Source organism: Prionailurus bengalensis, chromosome D1 (assembly GCF_016509475.1).
Source record: "Prionailurus bengalensis isolate Pbe53 chromosome D1, Fcat_Pben_1.1_paternal_pri, whole genome shotgun sequence".
Taxonomy (NCBI): Eukaryota; Metazoa; Chordata; class Mammalia; order Carnivora; family Felidae; genus Prionailurus; species Prionailurus bengalensis.
Window position 1 is genome coordinate 73,187,527 of NC_057346.1, and position 25,921 is coordinate 73,213,447.

General features: G+C 34.4%; 1 protein-coding gene across 5 annotated transcripts in view; it reads right to left on the reverse strand.

Annotated features, from left to right (window-relative positions):
• The window catches only part of SOX6 (SRY-box transcription factor 6), a 619,212-nt gene that overhangs the window by 489,263 nt on the left and 104,028 nt on the right, over positions 1-25,921 (reverse strand). For all 5 annotated transcript variants that reach the window (XM_043580746.1, XM_043580741.1, XM_043580744.1 and 2 more), the window contains exon 2: positions 15,307-15,378. The gene's annotated coding sequence lies outside the window, so the exon portion shown is untranslated. The remainder of the gene's footprint in view (positions 1-15,306; positions 15,379-25,921) is intronic.

Consider the following 25,921-nt stretch of genomic DNA (forward strand, 5'->3'; position numbering starts at 1 on the left):
CCCCGTTATAAAAATTAACTCAAAATGAATCACAGACCTCAAGAGCTTAAACTATAAAACTTCTAAAATAACGCAAAGGGGAAAATCTTAGTGACCTTGGGTTTTGCAAAAATTTGTTAAGTGCAACACAAAAAGCATGAAATATAAAGTAAAATAATAAATTGGGCTTCATCTTCATCAAGATTTAAAACTTTAGCTCTTCAGGATACTTAAACAGCAAGCTACAGACTAGTAGAAAATATGTGCAAAACATACATCTGACAAATAATTTGTAATTTAGAATATATAGGAGCCCCTGGGTGGCTCAGTCGGTTGGGCATCTGACTTTGGCTCAAGTCATGATCTCTCAGTTGACAAGTTCGAGCCCCGCGTCGGGCTCTGTGCTAGATGCTCAGAGCCGGGAGCCTGCTTTGGATTCTGTGTCTCCCTCTCTCTCTGCCCCTCCCCTGCTCATTCTCTGTCTCTCTCTGTCTCAAAAAATAAATATAAACATTAAAAAAATTAGAATATATAGAAACGATTAAACCTCAATAAAAAAGAAGACAACCCGAATTTTAAAAAAACAGCAAAAGATTTCAACGGTACTTCAACAAGATAGACAGATGGTAAATAAGCACATGAAAAGATGTTCAACATCATCAGTCACTAGGGAGCTACAAATGAAAATCACAATGAGATATCACTGTAAGCCATCTGAATGGCTAAAATTCAAGACTGAACATACAAAGAGTTCTAAGGATGTAGGGCAACTGTAACTCTCATACATTGCTATTAGAAATGTAAAATGGTACAACCACTTCTTTGAAAACAATTAGCAGTTCTTTTAAAGGTAAACATACTCTATGTAAACTCACTATTTTACTGCAAGGTATTTACCCAAGAGAAAGAAAGCTTATATCTACCCAAAGACAATGTCCAGAGTAGCTTCATTTGTAATAAGCAAAAACTAGAAAGAACCTGAATGGATAATCAAATTGTGGTATATCCATACAATGAAACACTACTCAGCAATTTAAAAAATAAGTTATTGACATGCACTTGAATGAATCTCAAAATAATTATGCTAAATGAAATAAACTAGACAAAAAAATAAATAATGCATAATTCCACTTACATAAAAATTTTTTAAAGCAAACTAATCTATAGTGACAGCAGATCCGTGATTGCCTTGATGTAAACTCAGGGAAAGATAGAGGGACAGGAATGAGGAACTCAGAAGAGACATTAAGAAACTGTTAGGAGTGATAGATATGCAAATTATCTTGGTAGGGGAAATGGCTTCACTGGTGTATACCTACATCAAAACATCAAATTGTGCACTTTAAATATATGTAGTTTATTGTATGCCAATTATACATTGATAAAGCTGTAAAAAAAAAATGCAGTAGGTAAGAGTCTCACTTTACCAGTAAGGAAGCTAAGGCTCCAAGAGGTTATTTGATTTGTATAAGATCACAGCTAGTACACAGCAGTACCCACGGGTGGCAGGGATTCCACACCATATATTTCAAAACTAATATGAAGTATCTAATATAAGTGTGATTCATGAAAGGCACTCAAAAGTTGTGTGGGGGTTTTAAAGTATTAGAGGCATATAAAAGGCATAAGATGTGAAAAAGTAATAGATGTTAACTTTTTCAAAGGATACTTAATTTTTTTCTCACTTAGAATTTTTATTCTGTACTTACTGACAGGATACTTAAATTTCTAAAGATTGTTTAACCTAAAATATCTTAATTGATAAAACATATGACAGAGCTTCTGTAATGCACTCAAAAGCATTTTATTAGAACCTATTATGCACTCCATAATATGCACTATTTGCTAGGCCCAAATGAGCCAGATCTTTAAGTCATACACAGGTAATGAAAGAGCACCCTTCAATAAAGCGATAGTAAGGGGTTCAGTGTGTCAGGAGGCTGCATACATAGTTGAGTGAAGACGGAGATGACCAGAAACTCTAGGTCTCTAAGAAGGGACAATGGCCATGTTCCTTCCACCAATTACAAGGTTCCTGCCATGAAGAAGAAATAATGGCCAAAGCATTTCCCAGGGAGGAACTGTTAGGTTTTGTTTGTACCAGTCACTTTTTTGCTCTTCTTTTTCATATATGTATATTTCATTTCCTTCCACAAATAGGTTACAAATTCCTGTGGACTAAATCTTCCTTTTCCATTTTAAACTCCACTGATGTCAAAAGAGTCCTGAATTCATATTCTTATCAAGTGAATGAATAAATGAATGAATGCATTTTAGTGTTAGTCTGAACGATAAAATAATGAGAATGACAAGGATTCTTTATGAAATCAACTTGACTTTATCCCATTCTCTTGAAAAAGCCTTTTCTTTCCTTAATTTTTATTTCAATAAGTCTTTTCTTACTCATGAATATGCTTTCCTACACTACCTCTTCTTCCCTTGAAAGAGATAAGCAGAGAGGGCCTATATTCTATTTGCTGCAACTATTCCTTCTGTAGAGAAGGACAAAATATGGCAATATAATCAGAGAGTCATAGTCATCATTTTATCTGAGAAAGTTTTAAAAGTAACCAAATTCTATGCACCTGTTTTATTCCTCACAGAGGTCATGTACTGATCCCTATGTGAAAGCCAGTTGATAAGAATACCATAATCTCAAGCATTGTTACTTTTCTCACTCACAGTATCCAAGTTTTACTTTACCCTTCTGAAATCAACAACACCCTGCCTGGTGCATTTTAACTCCTAGTGTTAATGACTTTTGTGTTTATGTTATGCCTCTAACCCTCAAAGTAATTTTAAGTATATTCTTATTCCTTTAAAAATGCCTCTTCCTCCCAATTCTCCATGGAAAGAAACAAATACTCCTAATTTTTACTCATGAATGGGGACAGCAATTAGAGTCATATTGACTCCTTTCTTTCCCTCATACTCTCCACCACATATAATCTAACTAGGCCTATTGATCCTATATTGGCAAAGTCTCTTCTTTCTGTTCCCCAAATACCACTTTTTACCTCCTGCCTAGGCTATTACAATAGCCCTCACAAGCTATTCTCTAGTTCAAGACTTTCTTCCCTCTAATCAACTCTACAAACTGCTGGCTCAACTACTTTTTCAAAAGCAAAGCTCTCGCCATACCACTGGACTATTTGGTTGTGATGGCCCCCTAAAATCCACCAAACACCTTAACCTAGCCTTACAGGTCACAATGATATGACCACACTAAATTTTCTAGTTTATACATAGCCTGTACCTCAGTCAGACTGGACTTCTCATTGTTCCCTAACCCATACTTCCTTGTTTCCATTTGTCTGTCCCAAACTCATCCTTGTGATATCCCCTCACTACCAGGATGCTCCTGTCTTCATCCCCTATTCCTTTAACAAAATATACTCAAACTTCAAAGACCATCAAAGAGTCTGCTTCCTATAGTCTTTCTTCTTCATGGGATATAGCTTTCTTTTGAACCCCCAGAGTGCTATTTTTTTTTTAGTTTATTAAGTCACTTAATATATTCTGCATAGGAAATTACACCTTTCCTCTGCAATAATCAATGTAACTTAATTAACATTTATTAATCCCTCCTTTGAGCCATGTACTAGTTAGGCACTAGTTAGACACTGTGTTAGCACACAAAAAGGAATAAGCAAGGGGGGTTAATAATTATGTCTAGATTCTAAGGTTCTTGATGGCAGGAATTTTGTGTACTTGTATTTATTTCCAATGCAGCATTTAATTTTCTCCTTTGAATAAATCAGTACTCAGTATATATTTGTTGAGTTGAATTAATTTCTAACAGATACTAAGCACTCTCCTGGGAAGTAAATTTTTGCTACAAAAAAAAATAGGATTTTCCATAACTGGGAAAACAAATAATCACATCTTTAAATAGTTTTCAAAGGGCAAGTTGAAAGTTAAATTGACCACTGATTACACCGTCCAAGGTGAAGACCCTAATGGGTCAGATCATTCGTCACTAAGATATTAACTTCCAAGTAGGACAGGCTGCTTCGAATGATAAATTCCCATATGACCAGAGCTTCCAAAATTGTCGATTTGGTCCAGTAAAGATGATTATTGTTTCATATCACAGAAATCTGTTTCTTGTATCCTCCTGGGAGTTTACATAGGAGAATTTAAGCTGACATCAATATTTAAATATGTACCTATTCAATGTATCTGGGAGATACATACTTCCTTTTGATCTAACCATATCTGCACACCTTTAAAATGTATGCTTTCAAGGCTACATATGTCATTGTTGAAAGCCTAGACACAATGACACTTTTCTGTACTATGGGATTGGACAAACCTTGAATTTACTCTCAACATACTTATATTACCTCCCTTCCTGGGGAATAGAATGGAAAGACACAGTAAGGCTATTTTAAAAGATGGAACCAGAGATAAAAGGATATGAAACTCATCAAAAGCACTATTCAAAAAGCAATATTAAAGCAAAAAACTTCTTGACACTGACGTTTATTACTAACAAGGAAAAATTCAAGGAGCAAAAATGAGGAAAACAGAAGGAACTCACTGCCCAATGACCAAACCAAGCCCCAGTTCCTGGCACCAGCCAAGATAAGAGCTCCGTGGGTGAGCCCAGCCCCTCCCACAGGTCCTCTCTGAACAAGAGTGACGCACCTCTTCTCCAGGAAAAAACTCAGCACAGCATACAGCAGTCACTCTGCCTATTACTGAGAGTCAATTTAGCAGCACAAGAACTAAATTAAGTGACAATCTCAGAAAAGGAAAGAGAAATGCACTCTCTTTGTGTAGGAAGAGCAGAAACCCAAAAATCTAGAACATGAAATCTATATTTCTAGAGAGAACTGTTAAAATAAAATGGTTGCAATATTCCAACAGTATGAGAAAAAGGCAGTTCAGCTTTTTCATGGCATTCAGGCTCAAAATAAGATGTAAGAATTCTCAGACTACAATGCAAACAGATTTGAGATACTCTATGACAGCTGAACCCATGAAAATTTTGTCAGATAAGTGCATAATCAAGAATATTCTAAATAAAGTGAACCCCTGCTGCTGTTCTAGAGTGAGAAGGCATGTGTCGTGAAGTCAAATAGACTGTGTTTGTATCCCAACTCTGCCTTTTTCTTCCTTTCGTCCTTCCTTCTTTCCTTTATATTTTGTTCAGGTGCTCATTCACTCAACAAATATCTATTGGGAGAATACTGTATCAAGCACTGTGATAGAAACTGGGTATACAGGATTGAACAAAATAATCATGGTCTCAGCCCTGACAAAACCTTTAGTCTAGTGAAGAAAATAGACATTAAATAAACATACAAATATATGATACTTACCAATCATTTTAAGTGCTATTAAAGCAAAAAAGAAAGCAGAATTTAGAGACAGAGAAAAAAAAAAAACTGGGGACTTGGAAGAAGGAGGAATTATCTTTTAAGACTATTGAAAGGATTAAAAATAACAACATGAAAGTTCATTGCACAATGTCTAAAACATACAGGTGCTCAGCACAAGCAATAGCTGCTTTTTGTTAACTTCTCTCTGCCATAGACCCCTGATTCCCTCCCACTCCTCTCCTGCCACAGACACTGGGAAGTTTAGAGTGCTGGTCTGACCGGTAGTGTAATGAGAGAGTGGCAGCCTGTTCCCTGTTAAACACTTCAAATTGCTGCACAGCTTGTTGTTCTATCAGTTTCCTGTATAATCATAACCTTAACCAATCCACAACTTTCTTTCAGGCATATCTGGGTTTCATTTCCTGCTTAGTATTCTTAAGATCATTCATAAATTTTACCCTGTTGGTTGCATGGGATATTTAACCCCTGGTCAAACTAATTCTCAAGAAACAACCAACATCAAAAACTGTGACGAATTCACTCTGTATGGAAGATTTGCCAGAAAAACACAACTAAGGACTGCCTTCAAGGTTGTAAGTATACGGCCAAACAGTCTATAGACTATAGAAAGTCTTCCTGAAAACTTAAAAATTATCCTTTTTGACCATGACTAATCTTGTTCATAGAGAGCAAACATTCAACAAGCCCTTAAATTTGACAAATCCTAATTCAGGTTTAGCAAACTGTTAGGTCAATAAAGATGACTGCTTCTTTCCCATTATCCTAACTTCATCACCTCATAACAGTAAAACTAATCCCAACAGTTCTTCAGTTTCTTTGATTACACAAAAAGAGCAAGTGTACCCTTAGTTCATATAAGAAACCCAATAGGAGGGCACCTGTGTGGTTCAGTCAGTTAAGCATCCAACTCTTGATTTCAGCTCAGGTCATGATCTCACCATTGTGAGATTCAGGCCCGTGTGGGGCTCCATGCAGGGTGTTGAAACTGCTTAAGATTCTCTCTTTCCCTCTCTCTCTGCCCCTCCCGCCCAAAAGATAAAATAAAATAAAGTTAAATTAAATTAAATTAAATTAAATTAAATTAAATTAGGGGCCCTGGGTGGCTCAGTTGGTTAAGCATCTGACTCTTGATTTTGACTCAGGTCATGATCTTATGGTTTGTGGGTTCAAGCCCTGCATTGGGCTCCACGCTGACAGTGCAGAACCTGCTTAGGATTATCTCTCTCCCTCTCTCTCTCTCTCTCTGCCCCTTCCCTGCTTGCTCTCTCTCACTCTGTAAAAATAAATAAATAAAAACTTTAAACAATAAAATAAAATAAAATACATTTTAAAAAAAGAAACCAAATAGGGACCCTTCAGTCCTTAAAAACGTGAGCCTGCCTACAATTTAATGGACACATGTTATTATCTTACAACTTTGCAAGCAGCATACAGGCTAACTGAAAACAAACTATCTCTAAATGAAGGAAAGAAATGACTCAAGGGGAGAAGGAGGATAGGAAGGAAGGGAGGGAAAAAGGGAGGAAAAGCAGAAGGAGAAAGGAAAGGAAGATTCGTTACACTAAAAGTCATTTTACAGAAATGTTATTCCAAAGAACTTCCCAACCTCTAAAACTAAAAACATCATATAACATATTTGAAACCTAATTCACAAGATTCTTTGTTCTAGATGATACAAGGATGCTTCTTGGTGATAGTTACAAGACATTTCTAAAGATCTCCCATATAAAATATTAGAGCAATACTTAAATGAGTATTTTCATATATATCTATGTTAATCTTTCCCCAAATAAAGCAAAATTATTCTCATTGGTTTTTCTACCAGGGGCTACCCATTTCCTAAAAGTCCTACAGTTGTTCTTAAAATGCACTAAATTGAAATCAATAAAATTGAACAAATTAGAGGGAAAAAACTATAGAGCTCTTTTTAAGTTACTACTGTCATCCAAATAATTATTTCCACATCTTAAATAACAATTCTCAAATCCATTTTGTGATTTTACAAAAGTCTCCTATTTCAATAGTCTTGTTTCACTAACTTCTCTCCCTTTTGTCTCCTCTGTTCAATTACTGCAGTGAAATTGGAAGGACAGATATTTCTTCTATTTATTCAATCATATCTTCTCAAAAAGTTCCAGGCATTCAAAGTTTTCTTACACACAGCTCTCTTGTTTACACCATTATTTTTCATGTCTTACTTTCTCAGTCTTCCCCCAGACATTACCTTTCAATTCCTATCTGTTCCATGACTGCAAGTCCAGGGAAAAACCCTCTGTAACTAGTCACAAAATCAACAGTGCCTTCTACAAATGGCCACTACCAGAAAGCCCAGAATGTTTCCATCCCTTAAACCTGTCAACTATTCATTATGTGTATACTCACTGCTATATGAGATATCAAATTATGTGTGACCAATCTCACCTTAAAAACAACCCATTCTAGTTAGTGATGCTATATGTATATAGTCACGGAAGAAAAATAATATTCACAGAAGGAATAATATCTGTATATAATATCCATATATAATATAAATATCTGTTTTTCTTCTGCACTTTGTTCAGTGAAACTCAGAACACTGGTGGCAATAATTAAAATCAAGCCACTGGCTTCTTCCCAGCCTGCCATAGCTTTAAAGGAAAAAAAAAAGAATTTAAATTCCACCTAATAATGTAGGCAGCTATAGGGGTGCAGAATTAGATTTCATTAATGCTATTGCTTAATTATCTATTATGCCTGGGTCAAAAAGGGAAAAATCATAATTAGCCATCAAACATATCTTTTTTTGTTGTGCTTATGTGTTCCAAAGGTATAAAAGAGCCCAAAGGTGAAACAAAAATAGAAAATCTGATTTTATTAATGAATTCATTCACTTAAGTTTATATGAAACTGTGTAAGCTGAAAAGAAAAAGAGCTATCTCCAATACAGTTTGTATCCAAAGAAAACTCCACCCACATAAACTCTCTAGTAACATATCAAGTTTTAAGCCCTTAGGTTAGAGACTATCTTTTCTTCTTTTGTAAGCACTGTGCCAAGCCCTTAGTGCTAAACAAATAACAATAATAAGCATTACATCATGTGGACAAACTTACTTGACTGATTAAACATTAAGGATCAGTCTCTTTTGCCAGTCACCTATGGAAGATGATGCTTTGGAAATTAATCTTTTTACACTATGATTGCCTTGCATCTTTGAAAAACTCTAGTAAGCTATATGTAGGTGATACACATATATATGTATCAGGGAGAGAGAGAGAGAAAGAGAGAGGTGGGGGAAGGAGGGAGAAAGGGAAATAGAGAGGAAGGGAGGAAGAAAGAGAGAAATTTATCTTTACTAGAACATTTAACTCACATTTTGATGTTTACAGTGGTCAAAAACTTGGTGAAATGACAAGCATTTGTATCCATACTCCAAAATAACATGAAATATGTACTTCAGATGAAACTACATGCTGCAAGTGAGGTGTAGAGATAAGCATACAACAAAACATACTAGATTTTGTTGATTATTCAATCTTTATAAACTAAATAGCTACTAAACTGTTGCTATCTAAATGCTTGAGTAAATCAATGACTTTACTGTTAACTGAAGTATAGACATTATAGGGCAGATTCAGTTGGTTAAGTGTTCAACTCAGTTTTGGCTCAGGTCAAGATCTCACAGTCGTGAGATCGAGCTCTGCATTGGGCTCCAAGCTGGGCATAGAATCTGCTTAAGATTTTCTAAAGATTCTCTTTCTCCTGCTCTCTCTGCCCCTCCCCTCACATTCATGCTCACACTCTCTCTCTCTCTCAAAAAAAAATTGTTTTAATATGAAGTATAGACATTATAATACATATATTATATATGATCTACATTATATATGTTATAATTATAAGTCATTTAATGATAAAATAATGGTTCGCTGTGCATAATTACTGCATTTATTGACACTCCCTCACCTCCTTATATTTGAGACCACCACTCAGTTCAGGTTACGGCTTTATTTCCCCTTCTCTACATACATTTAATTCCTTTAAATATTAATGAAAGTTATGTAAGAATGCTGAAAGATGATTAAACCTATCTTCTTGGTTAATAGCAAGTTCAGGGAACAGCTTCTTAGGGAAATATTCAAATTTATTAGCTGCTCTTAGCAAACTGCCCTCAAGACCCACATTGTTTCCAATCTCAAGTTAAGAAGAATTTTTCTCCAACGGGCACTGAATCACTTTAATGTTGACTCTTGTGCTGTTCTACTCCACCTTCAAATGTAGCCAGTAAATTCAGCTTTACTACAGTACTATAAAAATGTGAAAGAACCATAATAGCATCTAAAAAAGAGCTGTTGGCGCTATATTAGTTTAGAGAAAACCCTAAACTGAATACTAATGCAAAATTTAATGATAGTTGCCTAGTTGCCAAAAGAGTTACAATAATTATTTTGCCATAATGTGTAGTTATCTTGAAGTCATCTGAGAATATTACTGCATGATATTCTAAATAAGTCCCCAAAGTGTCATTGTTCCATTGTTGTTGTTGTTGTTGTTGTTTCAGTCTAAATTCAGCATCAACATACTACCTTCACTGTAATAATGCTGTCCTCTGATTAGAGGACTGCCTTATGAATGAAGAAACATCATAAAGAGATCACTCTACATCCTTAGTAAGTCAGCTTCTTTGATTGATATCCAACATGGATCTACCTCGCATCAAATTCCACTTAACAGTGAATATCATGATTGTAAGGTTCCGGTAAAACATTTAAACTGAATCAATACAGTTTTACTTCCCTTTTCTTTTATAACCATGACCAAATTTTTAGAGTTGAAAAGTAAACCAAGATCAAATTTAGATATGTTGTTTGAAATTAGCAAAGATGAAACACTTCACTGCCAGACAAGAGCACTGATTTTAAGAGTAGATTTTTGCCTTCCCTGAAATGCCTAGCTCATGCAGTGTATTTTTATGCCTGCAGATATTGGCATGTTTCACATTTGAGATTATGACACACCAACTTATTTTGAAATTTTTTAAATCTTCCACTGTGCATGTTTCAAGTGCTTCATGACTATCACTGATAATTGAGCAATTAACTTGGAATTACCAAATGTGCTGTGATGGCACAATATGTAGTAAGCAACATGAAAGAATAAAGAACAGAGGAACTTAGCACAGGGGAAAAAAAGTAATAAAGGGTAAAATAGGCCATCATCCTAACAATAATACTGAGTAAGTTTTAATGGGCCCAGGTCTCAGCAGTTTAATGGTGCCAGTAAAATGGCTTAATGAAACAAGTCCAGAGTATTACAAACTTTTTAGAGCGGCTTGTTCTGGTTCTGCTAAAAGGAAGCTTCTTTCTAACTGGTCTTGTGTAATATTCAGGGATTGGTCCAAAAAGTAAGTGTGGGAGTTTCATTAAATAACAAGTACAAAACAATTAGGTTAAAAATCCTGACAGGCAAATATTTCTTATTTCTTAAGAAATACAAGCTTGCAAAAAATAGATGTAAGGTCTTTTCTTTGTGTGACAGAGACAAAGCAAAAACTCTAGGGCTAACAATGACCTCAAGTCATCAAGCTATTGTGAACATATTTGCAAACCAAAAATTAAGATACATGGCTTGACATCAAGAGGGAAAGATGAAACCCAGCTATATTAGAAAAAAACAGAATGCCTCTTCACTGTTCATCCCACCAAGGTCTCTAATACTGGGCTTTTCTGGCTAAAACCAGAGCGTGACTGTGAAGAGTAGCTTTTTAGTGCTTAAATATAGCCAGTGAAGCAAATTCCATAAACCTAAATCCTACCTTATTTAGGTGGCAGGCCATTTTAAAGGTTTGCAAGAAAAACCCACAATTTAGAAAGTCAGAGAGGGAAAAGATATTCAAACTACAACAAATAAGGACACTATTAAAAACACTTTTTCTCAAAATTCCATCAATATTGCTCCAAAACACCACTAGGAGATTAAAATAGGCCAGGCTGTCCTTTCAGGTAAAAATAAATTAGAAACAGAAAGTGAAGAGAGCAGAAAGAAAAAGTATCGAAGGGCACTAGTATATAAAACTTAAAAGCTTAAAATGTAATGGATATACACATTCAGATTAGCAAACTGCTTTCAATTAAAGTAGATTTCTGGCCACGGTTCACAAATGTACAGTAGCTGTGTGTATTAATGTAGATACTTCAAATGTCAGTATATCTCTAATTAACATGAGCACACAACTGTAAAACTGAGAAGGCACAATTGTAAATTCCTTACGTTCCCAGCATTAATGCGTTCAGGGGGCAGCTCCCGTTGTCATGGAAAATGGCATTCAAGCCCTATTTGTGGATTTTCACAGCTCATCTTTTTTATTTACCTGCTTTATGTCAAGATTAGCCTGGAATAATATTTTTTAAAGATAATGCACTTAGACCTGCTTTTCCTGAAAATCACAGGCATTCTCACTTGAGGGAGCTTTGGTCTGGGCTATGCTCAGTTTGAAACAGATTTCTTTCCATTTTAAAATACCACAAAGACATGAATTCATGATTTTTTGTTTGTTTCCTGAAAATCAACACAATTCCAAAACTTTCAGCTAAAGCACGGTATGTGGCAGTTTTGAAATAGGGGGATAGGAAAATGTCAAGGAGGAGAAAATGATCCAGGGACATGAGGAAATGAATTGGTAAAGTGTTCTACAATCTCCTCCCTGACTTACTCTCCCTCAACTTTTTGAAAATATTTGTATGACCACCAAATGGAGATTGAGATAGTGATCAAAAACAACAAAAGAAAGAGAACTAAAATTCTCTCTGTGACAGGACAGCTTGGTTTTGTGGAAAGGGCACTGAATTAATTACACCATGAGGCCCTATACTTGAGTCCTGCTACTCTGCAAAAATAAGGATAATTCCTACTTACCTAACAGTTTTTACAAAACTCGGCCACTTTAATGTCTGTAAAAGCAAGTGTTATACCAAAATAAGATATTGTTATTATTATTGCTTCAAGCATAGGGCTAAGCAATAATCACTTCTTATGCCAGACAATAAAATACTTTTGTATCTTTTCAGGAAAAAGTTTGCTATTCGAGACCATGAACAAAGACAGAATTTTATAAATGTAAATTCACTATCAAATAACTTAGAAGGCCTGAGTAACCTGAAAAAGCAGGGTATTTAATGGCCTATCTCTGTTGTTGTTGTTGTTGTTTTAAACCAATCATTTATTGTCCTGGTAAAACTGAATGGTCAGAATTACACAATTAAGTTAAATTAGAGATAAAGAATTAAATGTGAGATATGCACATGCAAAACAAAGTGTTCTTATACAATGCCTACGTTTGAAAAAGACAAGGGTAGTTTTATTTTTTAAAGAGGAAAAAAATAGTGTAAGAGGCTTTCAGCTTCTGAGAAGATAACCATTTTCCTTCACAGTGTTTTCCTCTTCTGATGTAGGTGGTTGATGTGAGTAGGTAAGATTCCAGTGGTTCTCACACACCCTTGGTGTGGCCCATTCATTATGGATGTGCAAAACAATATCCCACCTTCCTTATCTCACAGACTGGCTTCTACATGCCTTACTAAGAAACCTTCCCATGGCCATGGGTATAACTTTCTTCCTTAGATCATGTAGCAAATAAGCAGTTCCAGTATGGAAATTAAAGTTCCTAAAAGAAGCCATTGTCACATATCCCATTTGCGTGTTCTTAAACCAAACTAGATAAATATTTCTATTGTTTTAGCTGCCTCATCATTCAGTGTAAGTGGTGGACAATTTCTGCAGTAATTGAAAGGAATGGGAACTTAAGCATTCTGGATGCCATGTTAATTTTATCTGACTTATCTCAGCAGTATCCTGCTACATTCCTTTAATAAGAAAGTTCCAGTTTAGGAGATGGCCTTAACAAAGCTTAAGACCATTGAACAAAGGAACAACAAAGTCCATGCCCTAAACTAACATATGGAAGTTCTCAGGGTTGAAAAACAATTACTTTGGGCCTGTATGATTAGCATGGCTTCTGCCTAAGAGATCAGATAAAAACTGGCTGAAAGATTTTTTTTAAGTTGAACTCCAGAAATAACCATATGAAAACTACAGCCACAGTATCCCTTCTATTTTTAGTCTCTCTCTTTGTTAGATCACTAGAAAAATCTCAGCTAATTGGATCACCTCCATTCAAAGCTAGCCTAAGTACATCTGGTAGAGGGGGGACACAGAAGAGGAGTAAAGAAATAAGAAAGGAGAGACTTTGGGTAATGAGAAATGTAAATATTTTAATTTTAATATTTTAATGAATGCCATCTTGGTTGAAATGCCAGTATTTATCTCCTATTTGTCATTTTTAAAATGTAGTCATCCTAAAAACTTACTGAAAGAAATGATTTAGGGGAACATGGGTGGTTCAGCTGGTTGACCACTGGACTTCAGCTCAGGTCAGGATCTCAAGGTTCATGAGTTCAAGCCCCATATCAGGTTCACTATACTTAATGCAGAGCCAGCTTCGGATCCTCTGTCCCCCTCTCTCTCTGTCCCTCCCCTATTCTCTCTCTCTCTCTCAAAAACGAATAAACATTTAAAAAAAAGAAAATGACTGAATGATACAAAAGAAGAGAGAAAGGAGTTAAAAGAAAGGACAAAGCAATTAAGATAAGATTTGAACAACTCAAAATTGTTTCCTTTCACTCAGATTTCTAATAGGATAAACTCAACTCCTCAGAATTATCCTTTTTCATGAGAGCACTTCAAAGGTACTTTACATTTCTTTCTCCATCTTTTTCGCCTCCTAATCCTCACTATGATACCTTGCACAAATTAAAAGCTTATATTTAATCCAAATGAGCCATGCCGTTTAATATTTTGTGTTTTACATAAGAATTGTCTTCAAATAATAAAATGTGAATTGATAGTTCCACAAAAATAATCTATTCATTCAGAAAGCATTAAAAATATATAAAAATGTATTAAACTATATTCAACATTCACATCTATTTTTTAAAGCTGATTCATAATGCTTGTCCCAATCAGTGCTACTACTAAAAGAAAGATAAAGTTGGTTTTAAATAAATTTTCCCTATGCTCTGCTTAAATACTGAATTACTTAAACTCCAATTTATAATTTTTTTTTTAAATACTTTTCCTAGAAGCATATTCTTTAAAACCCCTTTGTAGGAGTACACTAAAAGAGAACAAGTTTCCTATGTCTTTATTGTTATCAAATGTATAAGAGCTCCTTACCAACAATAAACACATATAAATATATTTTAAACTCAAGTTACTTAAGTATGGTCTTATATACACACAGACTTTTTTAATACCTGCCTCATACTCTAAACTACTTCTATACTAATAAATATATATAAATTTAAAGTACTTTAATTGATTCATTCAAGTTCATTCCATTTTTTTGCTTGAAATTTATCTTCTTTCCTGAGAAAAAGATATCTTTGTATTCCCAAATACCACTTAAAATTTACTCGTGTTTTAGGGATGGTGAAGAAGGCAGGAACGCCCCCATTATACATTTACTAAATAAGCCTTTGGTTCCTTAGTACATAATCTCCTCATGTACTGACAGCTCTTTGAATTCTGTATCATCTCACATCTTTTCCATGTGCATAGGCTCATAATACTTTTCAAGTCCATACAACCAGAAGACTGAGGGAAGTCATCAGGGTAAATTATTCATATGTATATAGACTAGCTCCTTTAAGGTAATTCATTCCTATAATTGAGCCCCATCTTCAAAAAGTACGATATTTATTCTTTCAGCTTACTATAACGGGCCCAACCATTGTGTTATTTTACTGGAAATCACAAACTGAGGCTTTTTTCACCAGCTGGTATTTTTTCCAGAGTCCTCTTAAGAAAACTTTTACAAAAAATTAATAACACTTAAAGTAACAGAGAAAATAATAAAAATTCACACACAAAAGAAATTAAGATCTTGTTTACAAACTGTTAACTTTTTCATTATACAATGAGAAAAGTAATAAATAAACCAATACTTACAAATACGGACAAAAAATCAGCCCCAGCACCCAGAAATCACTGGTAAATTGCCTTTGAATTCATGAAAGTGACCTGAAAGTTTAGACAGAAAATGAAATTTAATAATATAGTAAACTGCATTAAATGTTTTATTAAAGGAGTATATACATTCTATCTAAAATTTATACTATTTTTAACTCAGGCAGTTGTCCCCATCTATTCTAACAACTTTTTCAAGATGATAATATCAAAATAAATAATTATTTCATTGTTCTATCTCTAGGAATACAACATCTCTATCCATTACGGCTTAAAAAAAAAAGGCAGTAGTAAAGTAGGTGTTTAAAGTATCAGTAAATAAAAAAAAGGGAGAAAAACAATTTTTAAGGGAATAGAAGCTTACAAGTAGTTACATTTGAAAAACATGTTTAATTTATGTCTACAAGTTAAAATTAATGCACTTCACAGAAAATATCTTGGATGTGTCCAACAGGAATATCTTATAGGTAGAATAAAAATGAAAAGATGCATTTCTTGTTCTGCCTAAGGTATGGAACCCATTTAGACATTTAGGCTATATGCAATACATTCTGCATAAGGCAAAATTCAATCCAAAATTCTTTTGCTTGCACACACTTTAGTTCTGGCTGAAGAAGTAACAGATGCAACTCAAACACACAGAGCTAGCCTTGTAAAAAGTTTTAACTAGCACAATGAGTCACTTTATGCCTCTAAATATCTATGGTTTCCTCTCTCCAGAACCCCCATGCATTAGAAGGTAGTTTGGTAGTTTATTTTTATTGTTTGGTCTAAATACAGCACATTTTTAGTTCCATGAAAACAAAGAAACTTTGTTGCAAGGGCCATATTCTTTCCAAAATGCGAGGATGGCTATGAGTAGTGTTCAACTTAAAATAATAATGGAACTTGAGTTCCTAATTTAGGTCAGAAACTTTCCTAGACTTAGAGATTGGTTTGATTCAATACACACTTTTTAAACATAGCTAGTAAACATATAGGTTAGTTAACTAACCAGTTAGTTAGCTAACTAGATTTAAATAGATTCATTCTGGAAAAAAAAAATGAATCTCGATCAACATCTTTTGTAGGAAACATTACTTTCAACGTTATATTTATAGCACAAATGGTTAAAATGAATTAGGCATCTGAATATGAGATATGAAATAAATATCTAACTCAGCCCTGACTCCAGCTCCTATATGTTTTTGCCTAAGTGACCCAGATAAATTATTCTATTTTCCAGTCAGGATTGATAAATAATAAAAGTCCTGGGCATTTGGACAGGTTTAAGTATTGATGGCTAATACACTATTAGGTTTCTTCTCTAGACCTCCTTCTCTGTGTAAAGAATGGTTCCTCAGGCCTTCTTCACTCCAGTTTCACAGGTTTCCAACAATTCTATGATGCCTATTTCCATGGGTGTAAGAAGTACAGGAGAGTCTGGCCAGGGAAGGTAGCTCTGAATTTACTTTTGGTGTAACACCCATTTCTTCCTCACAGCTTTCTAATGTTTTCAGATCCAGGAGAGCAATTTTATCTGGTACACTATATAACACCATGTGGACACATTCTGTGTACAATTCAAAGCCAGCAAAGAATACTTGTTCTGATATAAGCTATTCTTACATTTTATCCTGCCCTGAGTCGTAGATTATAATTTGAAGTTATCCACAAAATAAATCTATAGCAAAATGCTGTATACCCAAAAGCATAAAATCTGGAAGAATCCAATACTTGTATATTATAAAAATAATCACACCTTGTCTTTCTGGCAACCATTCCTTTAAAAGTATGAGTTAGAATTACACAAGATACACAATATAACCCATCTCTTTCATTTGCATTTAAATAATGGGGCATAAAATAAAATGCAGCCAAAAAAATATTGCAGCTAACAAGTATCTCATTTTCTCAATCATTGGACTCTTTGGGAGTTAAGATCTCTAACTCTGGAAATATTTAAAATTGGAACAAATCAGATTCCAGACATTTAGGGCAAATAATATTCTAATATACATCAATGTGAAGTCAATAAATCTCAATTGTCATATCAATGCAATCTTACTACATATGTTAAAAGCAACTCTGACTCACATTATCAACTGATTTACACTATTGGTGGATTTTGGGAGCAAACAATTTAAAAAGCATGAGCTTCTAAAGTCACATAGTTAATTGTTATAAAAAAGAGGACTTAAATGCATACTTCTTACTGCAATTTAGGAATAAACAGGTAACATTTTATGAAGGGCAAAGAGTTAAGAATTAACTCACAAAAAACAATTTAAAGTAAGCTACTTCTTTAAGAACTAGAAAAGTTTAGGTCATTTCCAAAATAAAAGTGGCTACTTTGGTCTTGAGGGCAGCATAAAACTAAAAAGTTAGAGAAGGAAATGTCAGAGCAAATCACCATCTTTTCTGGAAAATCACAATCTGTTTAGGAAAATGAATCCTCAGAACACCAATCACCACGGATTGTCCCATTCCTCCGTCTGTTCATTCATTCACTCAGCAAATAATGACCATGGGTGAGAGATTGTACCAAACAGTATGAACACAAAAATTTTTTAAAATAAGTAAAATCATTATGTTGTAAACCTAAAACTAATATGTTATATGTAAATTATAGCTCAATTAATAAATACAGCATTTTTTTTATTATATTTGGAAAGAGAGTGAGTGGGAGAGGGGAGCAGAACGAGAGACAGAAAGAATCTTAAGAAGGCCCCATGCCCTGCATGGAGTACAATGACCCTGGGATCATAACCTGAGCCAAAACCAACAGTCAGATGATCAACTGACTGAGCCACCCAGGCGCCCCAATAACTTTTTTTTTTAAAGGTGATGGCCTTTCTCCTCAAGGATCCTTCGAAGAATCAATAATCCAACCTGGGCCACAGACTATTATATCTGGCCATGATGGTGACATTGTTCATATTCTCTGGTTGTCAAATCTTTTGGACATCCTTAATTTATTAAATAAAAAGTGAATTGTTACAAGCACTTCAATACAAAAAACAAAAGAATATAAAAAGTAAGTGTATAAATGAAGAAATACAAATGTTCAATAACACAAAAATATCTATAATCTGCCTAATAATCAAAGAAATATAAATAAAATGTTTTCACCTAAAATATTGGCAAAATAATTTATAAACTGGTCAAAAACTAGTATTGGTGACTGTGTGGGGAAAAAAATACTTTCATATACCATTGATTAGATTATAAACTGGATACAACTTTTCTGAATAGTAATTTGAGAGTAAGTGTTAAATTTTTTAATGTTGATATCCTTTGAATTTGCAACACTACTTCTAAAAATTATCCTAAAGAATTAATCACAAAAATGTTAAAAGAAATATATATGTAATATTTATGTTCATTACAGAATTTTTATAACAACCCCAAATTGGAAATAACCCACTAACTGGATAAGCAAATTATGATATGTACATATAACACTACTCTATACTCATTAAAAATTATGATATAAATGTATATTTATTGACATAAAAATGATGGCAAAATGTATTGTTGAATTTAAAAATACACATATAATAACCAATCAATTTATAGAAAAGTAAATATGGGTACACGCACACACACATATGCACACAAGTGTCAGAAAGTAAAGCACAATTTAACAAAAATATTAGCATTGAGTGTATAAGCTTATTTTAACTTCCGTGTAAGCTGGAGTTATTTAGATTTTTTTAATGCTTAACATGTCTAATTTGTCCCCAAACAATAAAGCTATTTCTAAAATTCAGTATATTACTTATCCATTCAAAAGCAGTCACCCAAATCCAGACTAACTTGCTTTTAATTTGGCAACCGAAGCCAAATACTAATTAGGTTACAAAAAGAAAAACCACTGAATTACAAGGCAACTTCAAACAATTTTCTTGACATCAAGTGAAGAAACCATAAACATTTTCACAAAAGCATGTCCCACTCTACCAAAAATAGGTAAGAGATCAAAAGTAAACAGCAAATAAAAACACTGCCACCTCCCTGTATAATTATACTTTAAAAGTTTAAAAGCTTTCAAACTAGATTTTTTTTAATCTTGCTTAAAGCTGTCTCTAAGCCACACCTATTTCTTTTTTTATCCCCATCCATTATTATTATTATTATTATTATTATTATTATTTGATTTAGCAAGAAGGTTCAAGTATCAAATGAGTGGTTGGATTAAATGACCTTCTGACCCTGAGAGTCAATGATTCTAAGGTATTTTTTAAGTACTGAAGTGCTTCCAAAAACACTTGTAACAAAATTTTGTTCACCTTTACATTAAATTATAGTATCACATGTTTCAAACTCAGGTCAAGGATTAAAATTTGTTTAATTTATTGAATCATTGACTTCTGAGTTAAAACAACTCCCTTTAAAGCATTTATTTTTTCAACTGACTTGAAAAGATATCAGTGTCTTGTCTTTTATACATCAAAATAAGAATTAGGGAGGCATTAAAAAATATCCTGTATGCAAATTCAATCAAATACATTTTTGTAGAGATTTCATTTTGCATTACAACTGAAACTTTCCCCCAACCTGCATCAATTTTTAAAAAATAAAACCTTATTTACTATTGTCATCACTTCTGTTCTTTATAGATGGCATCGGTAGGCAAAAACGGTGTGTCTTGAACTCCATAATTCTTAGCTTTCCTTCTTAATAATTATACTAAATTATGTAGAATTTGAATTAACTATAAAAGTGAAATGTGAAATTCATTTTTCAAAGGAAATGATACCAAGTTAATGCCCAATTTTTTTTTTGCTAATGCCCAACTTTTTTTAGCACACATGCTAACAAGAACATCGCAGTAGTGAATGGAAAATGAGGGTTTAGTTACTGACATTTCCATCTTCTAAGGCAAAAGTAAGAGTGTTTCTGAAATGTCAAGAAAGACAATTTCAGATGCTACCTAGTTCAACACTCTGCTTTCCTGAAACAAGAACCTACTTCCTCAAAGAAATAGGAATTTTCCCTTAAAGATCTCCAAAGGTGAAACTGCTGGATGGCTCAGTGTGTTAAGCGTCTGGCTCTTGATCTCAGCTCAGGACATGATCTTGTGGTTCATGGGATCAAGCCCTGAGTGGTGCTCTGTGCTGACAGTGCAGGGCCTGCTTGGGATTTTTTCTCTCCTCCCTCTTTGCCCCTCCACCCACTTGCACTTTCCCTCTCTCTTTTTTTTTTCTTTTTTTTTTTAAATGAAATTTATTGTCAATATGGTTTCCATACAACACCCAGTCCTCATCCCAACAGGTGCCCTCCTCAATACCCATCACCTACCCTACCCTCCCTCCCATCGCCATCAACCCTCAGATTGTTCTCAGTTTTTAAGAGTCTCTTATGGTTTGGCTCCCTCCCTCTCTAACTTTTTTTTTCCTTCCCCTCCCCCATGGCCTTCTGTTAAGTTTCTCAGGATCCACATAAGAGTGAAAACATATGGTATCTGTCTTTCTCTGTATGACTTATTTCACTTAGCATAACAGAAGAATTCTCCTCAAAACAAACTCCAGGAAGTAGCGATAGCTAATGAATTGATCAAAAACAATTTAAGCAATATAACAGAACAAGAATTTAGAATAATAGTCATAAAATTAATCACTGGGCTCCCTCTCTCTTTCAAAATAAATAAATAAACATTTTTAAAAATCTCCAAAGATAGTTATTATTAAAGCCTACTTCTAATAGCCTATTCATGTACTCTATGCTGCTCAACCTACATCTTCAATATGATTTCAGTACTGAGGGCTACTCAGAAGGAACATTGAGAAGCATCCAGAGAAAAATGTCTAAGATCTCTTACAGGAGTAATGCTACATTAGAATGGTTGCATGTTTTTTTTTTAATGTTTTTATTTATTTTTGAGAAAGAGACAGAGCATGAGCAGGGGAGGGGCAGAGAGAGAGGGAGACACAGAATCTGAAGCAGGCTTCAGGCTCTAAGCTGTCAGCACAGCGACCGAGGCGGGGCTCTAATTCACAGACTGTGAGATCATGACCCAAGCCGAAGTCGGATGCTTAACCAACTGAGCCACCCAGGCGCCTCAGAATGGTTGCATGTTCTAAATATTATTAGTTGAAATAAACTTTAGAGACCATCTAGTCCAATGATTCTCAAACACTTTGGTCTCAGGACTCCTTTACATTTCTTTTTTTTTTTTTTTTAACATTTATTCATTTTTGAGAGGCAAGAGAGACAGAGCATGAGCGGGGAAGGCACAGAGAAAGGGAGACACAGAATTCGAAACAGGCTCCAGGCTCCGAGCTGTCAGCACGAAGCCTAATGCGGGGCTCAAACCCACGAACTGCAAGATCCTGACCTGAGCCGAAGACGGTTGCTCAACCGAGCCACCCAGGCGCCCCAGGACTCCTTTACATTTCTAAAAATTATTGAAAATCCCAAAGGGCTATGGTTACTTTTATCAATATTAATTAGAAACTAAAGTTGAGAAAAAAGATTATTCATTTAAAATAAATAATAATCATTCAATGATGAGCCTATTGCATAGTAACACAAAAGCATAAGTTTTAAAATATATTTGCCACAATAAAAAAATTAGAAGAAAGGCATTGTTTTGCATTTTTGCACATCTCTTTAATAAAAGACAGCTAGATTCTCATAGGTGCCACTGCATTCAATCTATTGTGAGATGTTGATTTGGTAGAAGCATGCGAAAATATCCAACTTCACAGAGATATTAAGTTGGAAAGAGGCAGAGTGTTTCAATAGCCTTTCCAGACAACTGGAGCTATTCTTTGATATCAAAATTTGACAAGTAATAGTTTCTCAAAGGTTAATTGCAATATGAAATTTGAAGCCTGAATATCAATGAACTTTTTGTATTCTCTTACTTTTAAAACCCACTGATCTTTAAATGCATCTTTTACCTTTGCATGATTTTGTAGCATCATGCATTGGTTCATTTGGGAAAATATCAGTACACTGAGTTGTGTAGATTTTCAAAACATTGACATATTTCATTATTCAGTTTTTTAAAAATCACATTTGTTAATATCACCACCAATCTTATCAGAAAAGTTTCTAAGTATTGGGGATGACTCCCCATCAAGTTCATGATGGTGGATACAAATTTTCCAACTATTAATTTTTTCTTGAAAGTTCAAATTTTATTATTGACAGCAGTGTCAGTTGCTTTTCTTAAAATGGCTGGCTGATTCACTTTGCTCATTTTTGAGACTATGTCTGCCAAGCAGACGTCTAAACAACCACTGTGTGTCTTTTGGTTATTCTTTCAAGTAAAAATGAGGTTCTATGAAAAAAAGTAGTTAGTTCAGCTTGCAACTCAATCACACACATGATTTTCCTCAAGAAACGTATACTTCCCATTTCATCACAAAATATTAGAAAATATGCTCAAGGGTCAAGAATTAATAAAATCTATCATTTTTCCTGCTTCACCTACAACATTCTTAAGCAAAACCAGATTTTTCATGTGTGAGTAGTGATGATTAAAAAAAAAAAAAAATTCAATGACTAGTAATGTAATTTGGTGCCAGTGCCTTGATTGTGCTAAGGCACCAGCAATTTTGCCCCAAATTGCTTTCCATCCTCAGTGTAAACGTCAACATAGTGAACAGGCAAATAGCACCTTGGTAGTATGACGAAAATAATTTAGACTTTTCAGACCTCTCAAAGGGTCCCAGGGATTCCCAAGTGTCCGTGGACCACATTTTGATAACAGCTTATCATTCTGATACTCCATTTTGAAGCTAAGGAAACTATCTAGTTTAATATTTTCAAGCCAACAAAGAGGTATATAGCGCAGTTGAGTGTAATATGGTAAATACTGATTGCAAGTCAGTTGCTCTTTCTTCTTCCCAAAACAAAGCCAGAGGTAGATGGTGCTTAAGAACTACTATGCCAGTTTCCTCTCAAAGTCCCTACCACTCTAAGATTTTACAATTTTACATTTTATCCACATCCACTGGGAAGTACATACTTACACTTTAATGTAACATTTCCTAAGCCTACTTTAACACATTGTAGATGGTCAGGTTAAGGTATCTGGGCCAGAAGAAGAGAAATTAAGGTATTTCTGGATCAGAAGAGAAGAAATTAATGTTGCATTTCTTAGGCCCACCAGTTCACCTCTACCAACATGTGCACCAGAATAGTCAATCATAAGATTGACACATTTTCACAACTGACAAAATTTTAGTGCTCTCCTGAAATAACAATTCAAGATGATCTATCTGTGAACAAGACAGTATAAAAATTGTGTCTACATGAAAAATGAATGAGATTATTTGGAAGAAGACAGCACGCCTTACACTTTACAAAGGCTTATTGCTTATTGCTATGAACCAAGACCAAAATATAGACCACAACTTCCAAAACCTATTTGCAAAATCATTGTGTAACTTAATCCCAAAAACTCTTATATTTTGAGGTCTTGACTATAAAAAAATTCATAAACACAACATAAGGCAGCAAGGTCACTTGACCAGAATCAAAGAAAAAATGAGCTATGGGCCAAAAAAATTTGGAATATGTTTTGTAACTTTTCAGTCCATAAACGTGTTCTCTTTCATGTCTTCTTTCACATCCATGCTATTCTTTGTAAAATATACTTCTTGGAAATAACTCCTATCGTTGTGTTTTTTAATACACCTTTTTTTCTTGCAGCCTATCTGATTTCAGACATACATGGTATCAATTTCATAACAAAATTCAGAGAAAGTCTTGTGTGAGTAGGACTGGAGAAAAAAGTGATTATCAAAACATAATCCTCAAACTCCCTATATCAGAACTGCTGGGATGCTTATTAAAATTAATTTTTATGAGCTTCCAGGTGGCTCAGTCGGTTAAGTGTTTGGCTCTTGGTTTTGGCTCAGGTCATGAGCTCATGGTTCATGGGATTGAGCCCTATGTGTGGCTCCATGCTAACAGCGTGGAGCCTGCTTGGGATTCTCATGCTCTCTCTGCCCCTCTCCTGCACATGTGCATATATGTACTTCTCTCTCTCTTCAAAAATGAATAAATGAACTTAAAGAAAATAATTTTTAAAAAAGACTGTTGGGTCCCACCCAAACCTGTTGATTATGCAATTCTGAGAGTATGGCCTAAGAATCTATCTTAGATCATAGCCCCCAGTTAATTCCTATGCACACTAAAATTCAATAACTTTTGGGTTAAAGGGCAACTGTGTAAATGTAGGTAAGCTCACAAAAACTTTTGTGCATAAATCAAAATCTTGTAACTCCATAAAATATTTTATCTTACAGAAAAGATTCTCAATGATTTTGGAAATCCTATTTTTAAAAAATAAAGTGTTTTTTAAATGAAAGGAGGATTAGAAACTAAATACAGGAAATTAACTTAAAAATTAAGTCTAAATTATTGCAGGATGTTGTTGTTTTTTTAATCTGAGAATGACACAAGCAATTCTCCAGCAATTTAATTAACATTTCTGAGGGCCCACAGGATGCATACCATGAATTGGGACCTCTAGGGATACAGAATAATAAAGCACAATTCCAGATCTCCAGCAACTGACAATTTGGATTCATTGTAAGATAAATATTATAGTTAGAATAGCCTCAACATTTGCAGTGCATTATCGTAACCAGAAAGAGGAAAGGATTCCATCCCTGCTGAGTTTTCTCTCCCACATTCTGTTCACAAAATAAAGTCTCAGAACATTTTAAAAGCATTCACTTAATAAAACCTTGCAAAAAGTACTAATTTCTAAGCCCATAATTTTTTTTTTTAAATCAGCCCACTATTTTCTATAGAGTAAACTGATAGACAAAGGAGGAAGGACTGTTCTCTGCACTTGTTCTAGGTAGTTAAATCAAGATAAATTTGAAGACATCTAAAAAGGGTCCATTTTGACACTCATCTTAAGACACTCTTCTTGTTTCCATTCTCAGTACCACTCCCTCTTAACCACAAATAATGACTTCAATAATGGAGCTCTGTCATTTAAAGTATCAGGCAAATAACACCAAGTTACTTAGATGAGTTGACACCGCCTGTTGTGCAAATATGTACTTAGAATAAGATTATAAAAATAACAGCTGCATTATCAACTGGATTCAGACCAGAACAACTTATGTAAATGCAGAGTTAACATGTTCTGAACTTGCTACATAGCATGCATATAGCACTTTATAAGCATTTCTCAGTTCGTGATAGAAATTGAAAAGGGGAGAGATGCTAAAAGAAGAGAAAAATAGATCTGGTGACTATAGGCCAATTATCTAAGAGTCCTGATTCCTAGAAGAAATCACAGTTATTCATCACTTACTAAATGTTTGCTCTGCACCATGCACTATGTTAAGCACTAAAAAAACAAAAATGAATAGAGTTCGTAACTTCAAGAAGCTCATAGCCTAGTAAAGCAGACAAATAATTAGTTTTGTGTGAAATGTGTTTAGGTGAAGAAAACAGACTATAAAACTATATAATCTCGTTTTCTGAAATAAAGAATATGAATAAGAGAGGTGCCTGGTTGGCTCAATCAAGTATAGCATGTGACTCTTGATATCAGGGTTGTGAATTCAAGCCCCACTTTGGATGTAGAGATTACTTAAAAACAAAGTCTTTTTAAAAATCCTTAAAATATATATAAATA